Genomic DNA, 11,342 nt, shown 5'->3' with positions numbered 1-11,342 from the left:
TCTTTGCGATCGGTGTGTAGATCTGTGCACCTCCTTTCTCTTCGGTGACCTTTGAACTGTGCTGTCACATCCTGCGTGCTAGGTGATCATCAACCAGACTTGGGGGGGGGGTTATCCATTGATTTGTTCTTAAGCTACCTTCCTGACCGGATCTCTCTTGAATAAAGGATCCAGTTTATCATAATTAGACTTCCTAGTTTGAATAAAGGATCCAGTTTATCATAATGGGACTTCGTAGTTTGAATAAAGGAGACACTTTACAGGTTTTTATAGAGTGGATGTGAAATGGATTGCCTCTGTAGGCTTGTTATCAACTGATTGGATTGTCAGAGGCTCCTCTCTCTACCATGATCATTAGAGTCACAGTTTTCACAGACTCAGTGGGATTGTTCTGGCATGGTTGTAATCTTTTCAAAAAAGGCTACAGGCACTACAAAGTCTTACTTGTGAAGAAACAAGATACCCAGCATCATGTTTACACTGGAGGTTGTACAGACCCCAGAGAGTTTAACCTCGTCTTGCCCTGTGTTTGAGTAATGAAGCAGGCTACAGTGGTGGAAAAGCAGCAGGATAGTGTCCACAGTGTGGACGTCGGGAGGTCGTCAGGAGAAGTCTTCAAAACCTGCCACTAGGGGGCAACAGTGAGCGCTATTACCATCAAGTAGGCTTGGATTTTGCTAGGGCATGTGGATAGGGAAGGTGGACAGGCGTAAGCCACGAGACAAAGCTCAGAGGGTAGCGTGTTCAATCTTAACGCCTAAACTTAACCGTGGGGTTATTTTTGTTTTAACTCTATCCGAAACATTAACCCTTAACTCAACTGAAAATGTGCCCAGGGTGTTCAAAATTTTACGTTTGGAGAAATGTGGACAAACTTCAGAGAGAGAGAGAGAGAGAGAGAGAGAGACAGAGAGAGAATATGTGTGGGTATGTGTCTGAATGCATGCGTGCGTATGTCTCTGTGTGTGGGTCTGGCTTTTAACTTACTCTTGAAAGTTGTAATAGTAGAATGCATAAGGTATAATTTTATAATTGGGTAGTGCATCATCAGTTCCTCTTTCCATGGTAGTCATTGCATACCTTAAAGAGCTATTTATAACTTGTCAGAAATGTCCAGATCAACTAGCCCATCTCTGATAACATTTTTATATTCAGGTTTTTAGCCCATAGATATTGTTGTAATTTTTGTCATTCAAATTTCACATGAATACACATTAGACATGGCAAAATATATAGAATTGCAAAGGGGCCTCCCGAGAGGCGCAGCGGTCTAAGGTGTGCCACTAGAGATTCTGGGTTTGAGTCCAGGCTCTGTCACAGCCGACCGTGACCGGGAGATCCATGGTGCGGCGCACAATTGGCCCAGCGTCGTCCGGGTTAGGGGAGGGTTTGGACGGCAGGGATGTCCTTGTCCCATCGCACACTAGCGACTCCTGTGGCGGGCCGGGCGCAGTGCACGCTGACATGTCGCCAGGTGCGCGGTGTTTCCTCCGACACACTGGTGCGGATGGCTTCCGGGTTAAGTGTGTCAAGAATCAGTGAGGCTTGGTGGGGTTGTGTTTCAGAGGATGCACGGCTCTCGACCTTCGCCTCTCCCGAGTCCATACGGGAGTTGCAGCGATGAGACAAGACTGTAATTATCACGAAAATGGGGAGAAAAAGGGGTAAAAAAATATATAAAAGAATTTCAAGAACATTTGCATCAAAACTTCAAAATGTGTAGAATTTCAGGAAATAAGCTTTAAACCTGCAAAATTCTCTCCACCAACAAGAGGGTTGTTAACAGTTTGGGTCATGAACAGTGCTTGTGCCAATAGAAATAGACGTAGCGTGTGCACACAAGAAGGGGGGAGCAGGATGTTCCTCAATGCTGGAAAGGGTGCCCAAAATTTGGGAACCCCTGCTCTAGAGATAGGCTGGAGTCATTACCAGTAGTCCATAGACCACCCAATACCCAGAGCCACTAAACAGAGTTTAGCATACTATACTATATAGCATTCTATTGGAGTTTTTTTGTTTTTGCCATAAATAACAAAAATGTAAATGCAACATGTAAGTGTTTGTCCCATGTTTCATGAGCTGAAATAAAATATCCCAGAAATGTTCTATGTGCAGAAAAAGCATTCCAGGTGAAGCTGGTTGAGAGAATGCCAAGCGTGTGCAAAGCTGTCTCAAATATAAAATATATTTTCATTTGTTTAACACTTTTTTGGTTACTACATGATTCCATATGTGCTATTTCATAGTTTTGATGTCTTCACTATTATTTTACAATGTAGAAAGTAGTAAAAATAAAGAACAACCCTTGAATGAGTAGGTGTGTCCAAAATTTTGACTGGTACTGTATGTCTGGTAGTTGTCTCGTTTGTCTGTCATAGTACCTTTTCTGTTTGTCACCTAAAACACTAACAAACTTTTACAGATGTACAATCGAGAGCATCCTGTCGGGCTGTATCACCGCCTGGTACGGCAACAGCACCGCCCACCGCCCACAACCGCAAGACTCTCCAGAGGGTAGTGAGATCTGCACAACGCATCACTGGGGGCAAACTACCTGCCCTCCAGGACACCTACAGCACCCGATGTCACAGGAAGGCCAAAAAGATCATCAAGGACAACAACCACCCGAGCCACTGCCTGTTCATCCCGCTATCATCCTGAAGGCGAGGTCAGTACAGGTGCATCAAAGCTGGGACCAAGAGAATGAAAAATAGCTTCTATCTCAAGGCCATCAGACTGTTAAACAGCCATCACTAACATAGAGAGACTGCTGTCAACATACAGACTCAAATTTCTGACCACTTTAATAAATGGACTTAATAAAGGTATCACTAGTATCCTTAAATAATGACACTTTAATAATGTTTACATATCCTACATCACTCATCTCATATGTACAACTATATACCATCTACTGCATCTTGCCTATGCCGCACGGCCATCGCTCATCCATATATTTATATTTATATGTACATATTCTTATTCATCCCTTACGTTTGTGTGTATAAGGTAATTGTTGTGAATTTGTTAGATTACTTGTTAGATATTACTGCATTTTTGGATCTAGAAGCACAAGCATTTCGCTACACTCACATTAACATCTGCTAATCATGTGTATGTGTCTAATACAATTTGATTTGATTTGTTTAAGCTGTCTGTTCTTCAGCTTGTCTTGGAGTTCAACATTATCATTAGGAGTCTCTAGGGTGGTAGAGGTTGGCAACTTGGACTTCAGTCGCCATCCCATTAGTAGTGCGGCTGGTCCTGTGTGGCTCAGTTGGTAGAGCATGGTGTTTGCAACGCCAGGGTTGTGGTTTCGATTCCCACGGGGGACCAGTATGGAAAAAAATGTATGAAATGTATTCACTACTGTATGTTGCTCTGGATAAGAGCGTCTGCTAAATGACTAAAATGTAAAATGTATAAACCTATGCCCTCTAGTGGTGTGTCGCGGTACTCCAGTAGACCTTTGCCGGGGTCACTCATGCTACTTTATGCTTTCTTGAGCATGTTCTTGACTGTTTGCACAGTCATCTCCGATAGTCCATTTGACTGAGCTTTCAGCAAAACATCTGAACTCGGTGCTTGCATATTGTAGATCACTGTCGGAAACGACAACATCTGCTATGCCATGCCTGGCGAATGTAGAGTTTGTGGCTGTGATGACACTGCTGCTCGTAGTTTCACTCAATTGGGTGATCTCTGGATCTTTGAAGTAATAGTCGACATAGAGAAGATACTCTGAGCCAATGTAGTGAAACAGATCAGTGCTGATCTTTGCCCATGGTCTTTCCAGTGGAGCGTGTGGAAGCAATGGCCCTCTCGGGTTGCTGTTCTTTTTGGCGGTACAGACAGCACACTGAGACACAATGTCCTCAATCTGTGTTGACATACCTGGCCAATATAGAATGTATTTTGCTCTTTTCTTTGCACTTGACTATTCCCAGGTGTGATTCATTAACTCTGTTCAGCATTTCTTGCATCAGTTGATTTAGTACAATGAGCTTTACGGCTTTGAACCTCAGTCCTGATGTGTAGCTGATTTCCTCCTTGAATGTCCGGTATGGATGGATTTCTTCGGGAACTACACACTTTTCACTGGGCCATCCGCTCATCGTTCTTTCTCTCAGCAGATGCATTTCGGGATCTTCTACTGTTGCTTTCCTGAAAGCTTGTAGCTTCTCCTCTGAGATTGGCAGCTGAGGTGTTATCCATTTTACCTCCAACTCCTCTCCCAACACATCTTCCTTCTATTTGTTGAGGTAGGCTCTACTCAACACATCTGCTATGTGCATTTCTTTGCCTGGCTTGTAGGTTACATTGAGACTGTATCTTTGACGTCGGAGCAACATCCGCTGCAGTCTTGAAGGAGATTGATTTAGTGGCTTCTTGAATATGCTCTCGAGGGGCTTGTGATCACTCTCAACTTGTACCTCTCTGCCATACACATACTGATGGTACCTCTCACATCCGTAAACAACGGCAAGTAGTTCCTTCTCGATCTGTGCATACAGTGGGGCAAAAAAGTATTTAGTCAGCCACCAATTGTGCAAGTTCTCCCACTTAAAAAGATGAGAGAGGCCTGTAATTTTCATCATAGGTATACTTCAACTATGACAGACAAAATTAGAAAAATGTATTTGCAAATTATGGTGGAAAATAAGTATTTGGTCAATAACAAAAGTTTATCTCAATACTTTGCTATATAGCCTTTGTTGGTAATGACACAGGTCAAATGTTTCTGTAAGTCTTCACAAGGTTTTCACACACTGTTGCTGGTAATTTGGCCCATTCCTCCATGCAGATCTCCTCTAGAGCAGTGATGTTTTGGGGCTGTCGCTGGGCAACACGGAGACTGGCTAGGCCACTCCAGGACCTTGAAATGCTTCTTACGAAGCCACTCCTTCGTTGCCCGGGCGGTGTGTTTGGGATCATTGTCATGCTGAAAGACCCAGCCACGTTTCATCTTCAATGCCCTTGCTGATGGAAGGAGGTTTTCACTCAAAATCTCACGATACATGGCCCCATTCATTCTTTCCTTTACACGGATCAGTCGTCCTGGTCCCTTTGCAGAAAAACAGCCCCAAAGCATGATGTTTCCACCCCATGCTTCACAGGAGGTATGGTGTTCTTTGGATGCAACGCAGCATTCTTTGTCCTCCAAACACGACGAGTTGAGTTTTTACCAAAAAGTTATATTTTGGTTTCATCTGACCATATGACATTCTCCCAATCCTCTTCTGGATCATCCAAATGCTCTCTAGCAAACTTCAGACGGGCCTGGACATGTACTGGCTTAAGCAGGGGGACACGTCTGGCACTGCAGGATTTGAGTCCCTGGCGGCGTAGTGTGTTACTGATGGTAGGCTTTGTTACTTTGGTCCCAGCTCTCTGCAGGTCATTCACTAGGTCCCCCGTGTGGTTCTGGGATTTTTGCTCACCGTTCTTGTGATCATTTTGACCCCACGGGGTGAGATCTTGCATGGAGCCCCAGATCGAGGGAGATTATCAGTGGTCTTATATGTCTTCCATTTCCTAATAATTGCTCCCACAGTTGATTTCTTCAAACCAAGCTGCTTACCTATTGCAGATTCAGTCTTCCCAGCCTGGTGCAGGTCTACAATTTTGTTTCTTGTGTCCTTTGACAGCTCTTTGGTCTTGGCCATAGTGGAGTTTGGAGTGTGACTGTTTGAGGTTGTGGACAGGTGTCTTTTATACTGATAACAAGTTCAAACAGGTGCCATTAATACAGGTAACGAGTGGAGGACAGCGGAGCCTCTTAAAGAAGAAGTTACAGGTCTGTGAGAGCCAGAAATCTTGCTTGTTTGTAGGTGACCAAATACTTATTTTCCACCATAATTTGCAAATAAATTCATAAAAAATCCTACAATGTGATTTTCAGGATTTTTTTTCTCATTTTGTCTGTCATAGTTGACGTGTACCTATGATGAAAATTACAGGCCTCTCATCTTTTTAAGTGGGAGAACTTGCACAATTGGTGGCTGACTAAATACTTTTTTGCCCCACTGTATCTACGTTGACAGTCTGTGAATGATCGAGAATCACATATGCAACAGATCTACCATCTTCCCAGACTTTTGAGTTTCTCAAAACTGTTCTTCTGTTTATGATCCCAATGCCATTCAGTGACACTCTCGAGTAGCTTTCTGAGTGGAGCGCTAGCTTCAGACAGGTTGGGATTGAGTTTGGCAAGATACTGTAGCATGCCCATGAATCTCTTCAGGTGGAGGCATCTGCACCTCGGCCCTCACATTCTCATCATCTGGTTTCAGACCATTGGCTGTTAGCATGTGACAATGTGCTTTATCTCTGTCGTTCTGATTTTACATTTCTTTCTGTTTAGTTTGAGATTGTACTCTCGCTCTATGTAGCAGCTTGTTCGGTCTGCGGTCATGTTCCTCCATAGTTTCACCCCAGAACAACAAATCATTGATGATGTTGACTACTTCTTCCAGGCCTTCAATCATCTGTGCCACGGATCTCCGGAACACCTTAGACGCAGATGAGACACCAAAGGGTAAACACAGGAATCAATATCTTCCTATGGGCGTGTTGAATGTACAGAACTTGGAACTCTCGTTGTCCAGTTTTATCTGCCAAAGTCCTTGGTTCGTGTCCAGTACAGATAATATCTTAGCATTTGGCATGCTGGATGCAACTCCCTCAACAGTGAGGAGTGGGTAGTGCTCCCGTTTGATCAAGTCCAGTGGATCCATAGATATCCTATCTTGTTTGGTTTGACCACACTACTTACCCAGTCTGTCGGTTCTGTCTGCTTATTGATCACTTCCATTTATTCCATTCCGTGTAGTTCCGCAACTATCTTGTCTTTGAGAGCAACTGGAAACTTTCTTGGGGCGTGCACAACTGGTGCAACTGTAGAGTCTAACTGTATATGATGTTGTTCCATCACGCAACCGAGACCAGAAAACAGATCCTCAAAGTCTTTCAGAATGTCATTGTTTTTGACTCTAACATCATGTATTCTCTTCACCATGCATAGTTTTTGTCTCTGCTGAGAATTGCTGGAGCATCTCTTTAAATAATCTGAAACTCAACCTTGTGTCTCTGTCCTTTGTGCACACAGGTTAATGATTTCTGACCCAATGGCGATATCTGGTGGCAAGAATAGGTAAGCCGTTTGCAGGTGAACTTCTTCAACTTTATTTTATTTTTTATTTAACCTTTATTTAACTTGGCAAGTCAGTTAAGAACAAATTCTTATTTACAATCCCTGGTGTATCCATAGTGATAATCTGTCAGTCAAATGTGTCCGAGATGCAGAAGAGAAAGTTTCAAAGAAATACTAAAAGTCAAGTGACAGTTGATACAGTGTTTTCCACAAATCCAGTCAGTCTTAAAAGTCTACATGATATCATCAGGTTTATTTATCCAGACATACACATGATATAATATAACAGAGTCCTGATGTTATTTTAAGTAAAGGTCTATTAATATAACAGACAAAAAGGTGAGCAATCAATCTCAGTAGTGTGATTATTTTGGCAGTGATCGGCCTAGTCAACATCAATAACATGATCAAAACAATAACGCTAATGATATCAATGATTACGATAATAGTTTTTCTTATAAAGTACGGCGTGAATATTCCGAAAGCATCTAAAGAGTAAAACATACTTTATTGTATACATTCACTTTATTGCAAGAAGGTTTTCCTAAGCAAGCATATGATTTTTCACTTTTTATTTGCATAGTTCAAGCAGTTTGTGTATTTCCCCAAAATAGTAACAGTTAATGTTATTATTAAGATATAGCCTACGTAGTTGAAATTAGAAATATGTACATTGACTAATGTGCTAAATCTCTCCACATCATTATTAGCCATAAATGCTTCATTTGTTATCAAATATTGGACACCCCTTATTTGGCTGTTTTGTATTTCTCAACACATCTCATGCCAATTGTTCCAAAAATACCTATATTTTCAAAATCAACCAAAATCAACCATTTCCAAAATCTATTCTTAAAAGCAATAAATAGCCTAAATAAAATATTTCTACAACAATTGTTCCCCAATGTCGTAAAAAATGCTAAACATTCCTGATTACTTGTTAAAAATGTAACCTGTTGGCTGAAATCTTATTTTAATCATCAAATACCCATGTGTCTAAAAAAATATGTAGTGCATCTGTTTGACCTTATTTTTCCCTTTCTCAAAACAATAAAAAATATAACTATTTTCCTCAGACCTGTTGTTGTTTTTTGCTTCGTGAGATTGATAATCTGCTTTGTGTATACACGTTTCACCTATCATCAAACGTCTTGGCTTGTCTGAAGAAACATACCTTTCTGTACAGATACAACATTACCTCTTGAGCCAATATGACAAAGAGAGAGCGAAACAGAGGGAGATGGAGGGAAAAAGAGATGAGGGAGAGATGGGTGGATAGTGATGGAGGGAGGGAGGAATGAATGAAAGGCAATCAAACGGGCTGGACTTTCGCAAAGGCCACAGGTTAAATCTGGAGACACTGACAGTGATCGACTGACAAACTGACAAACAGATTTTGTGTCAAGAGAGACAGACCAAATACAAAGGATGGGCCAACAACTTGCATGGGAGGAACGCAGTAAAAGCAGAATAGGGCATTTTACTGCACCATTAAACGTCCTTCACTCCAGATAGAATTCCTTTCCTTCAACCCTTACCAGGATATCTCTATCTGTTTATCTGTCTGATCAGAATGACAAGATAAACCATCTCTATACGCTAAAATAGCTTCAGACTTCATCATGGCACTGTTTAATATTAGGGATATGATACATGTAGGATTCATTTTGTTTTCTGATATTTATGCACTGTAAGCTGGCTGTGATGCAAGTTGCTGGCCCATCTTAACACAAGTGTTTCAACTAGCAGACTTACAATTCTAAGGTCACTTCTTTTTCCCACTGACATATTTTCACATACTTTATACTGTACTGTATGTATGTATATTTATATACCTGTATATGTACAGTACCAGTCAAAAGTTTGGACACACCTACTCATTCAAAGGATTGTCTTTATTTTTACTATTTTCTTCATTGTAGAATAATAGTGAAGACATCCAAACTATGAAATAACACATATGGAATAATGTAGTAACCAAAAATGTGTTATAAAATGTTTGATTTATTTTAGATTTTAGATTCTTCAAAATAGCCGCCCTTTGCCTTGATGACAGCTTTGCACACTCTTGGCATTCTCTCACCCTGCTTCACCTGGAATGCTTTTACAACAGTCTTGAAGGAGTTCCTACATATGCTGAGCACTTGTTGGCTGCTTTTCCATCACTCTGCGGTCCAACTCATCCCAATCCATCTCAATTGGTTTGAGGTCGGGTGATTGTGGAGACCAGGTCATCTGATGCAGCACTCCATCACTCTCCTTCTTGGTCAAATAGCCCTTACACAGCCTGGAGGTGTGTTTTGGGTAGTTTGTCCTGTTGAAAAACAAATGATAGTCCCACTAAGCCCAAACCAGATGGGATGGTGTATCACTGCACAATGCTGTGGTAGCCATGCTGGTTAAGTGTACCTTGAATTCTAAATAAATCACTGACAGTGTCACCAGCAAAGCACCTCCACACCATCACACATCATCCATGCTTCACGGTGGGAACCACACATGCGGATATCATCCGTTCACCTACTCTGCATCTCACAAAGACACGGCAGTTGGAACTAAAATGTGCATGTTTGTACTGATCTGAGCAAAGGACAGATCTGACGTCCATTGATCGTGTTTCTTGACCCAAGCAAGTCTCTTCTTCTATTGGTGTCCTTTAGTAGTGGTTTCATTGCAGCAATTCGACCACGAAGGCCTGATTCACTCAGTCTCCTTTGAAGAGTTGATGTTGAGATGTGTCTGTTACTTGAACACTGTGAAGCATTTATTTGAGCTGCAATTTCTGAGGCTGGTAACTCTAATGAACTTATCCTCTACAGCAGAGGTAACTCTGGGTCTTCTTTTCCTGTGGCGGTCCTCAGTTTCAGCGCTTGATGGTTTTTGCAACTGCACTTGAAGAAACTTCAAAGTTCTTAACATTTTCCGGATTGACTGACCTTCATGTCTTAAAGTAATGATGGCCTGTCGTTTCTCTTTGCTTATTTGAGGTGTTCTTTAGTAAATATGGACTTGGTCTTTTACCAAATAGGGCTATCTTCTGTATTCCAACCCTGCCTTGTCACAACACAACTTTGGCTCAAACGCAAGAAATTCCACAAATTAACTTTTAACAAGGCAAACCTGTTAATTACATTTTACATTTTACGCTACGTCCCTTCCGTCTTCAAGAGAGCGAGAGTTGCACCCCTTCTGAAAAAACCTACACTCGATCCCTCCGATGTCAACAACTACAGACCAGTATCCCTTCATTCTTTTCTCTCCAAAACTCTTGAACGTGCCGTCCTTGGCCAGCTCTCCTGCTATCTCTCTCAGAATGACCTTCTTGATCCTAATCAGTCAGGTTTCAAGACTGGGCATTCAACTGAGACTGCTCTTCTCTGTGTCACGGAGGCTCTCCGCACTGCTAAAGCTAACTCTCTCTCCTCTGCTCTCATCCTTCTAGACCTATCTGCTGCCTTTGATACTGTGAACCATCAGATCCTCCTCTCCACCCTCTCCGAGTTGGGCATCTCCGGCGCGGCCCACGCTTGGATTGCGTCCTACCTGACAGGTCGCTCCTACCAGGTGGCGTGGCGAGAATCTGTCTCCGCACCATGCGCTCTCACCACTGGTGTCCCCCAGGGCTCTGTTCTAGGCCCTCTCCTATTCTCGCTATACACCAAGTCACTTGGCTCTGTCATATTCTCACATGGTCTCTCCTATCATTGCTATGCAGACGACACACAATTAATCTTCTCCTTTCCCCCTTCTGATAACCAGGCGGCGAATCGCATCTCTGCATGTCTGTCAGACATATCAGTGTGGATGACGGATCACCACCTCAAGCTGAACCTCGGCAAGACGGAGCTGCTCTTCCTCCAGAGGAAGGACTGCCCGTTCCATGATCTCGCCATCACGGTTGACAACTCCCTTGTGTCCTCCTCCCAGAGTGCTAAGAACCTTGGCGTGATCCTGGACAACACCCTGTCGTTCTCCACTAACATCAAGGTGGTGACCCGATCCTGTAGGTTCATGCTCTACAACATTCGCAGAGTACGACCCTGCCTCACACAGGAAGCGGCGCAGGTCCTAATCCAGGCACTTGTCATCTCCCGTCTAGATTACTGCAACTCGCTGTTGGCTGGGCTCCCTGCCTGTGCCATTAAACCCCTACAACTCATCCAGAACGCTGCAGCCCGTCTGGTATTCA

Source organism: Salmo salar, chromosome ssa22 (genome assembly GCF_905237065.1).
Source record: "Salmo salar chromosome ssa22, Ssal_v3.1, whole genome shotgun sequence".
Taxonomy (NCBI): domain Eukaryota; kingdom Metazoa; phylum Chordata; class Actinopteri; order Salmoniformes; family Salmonidae; genus Salmo; species Salmo salar.
The sequence above is the reverse complement of the archived record's forward strand: the minus strand, read 5'-3'. Positions refer to the sequence as shown.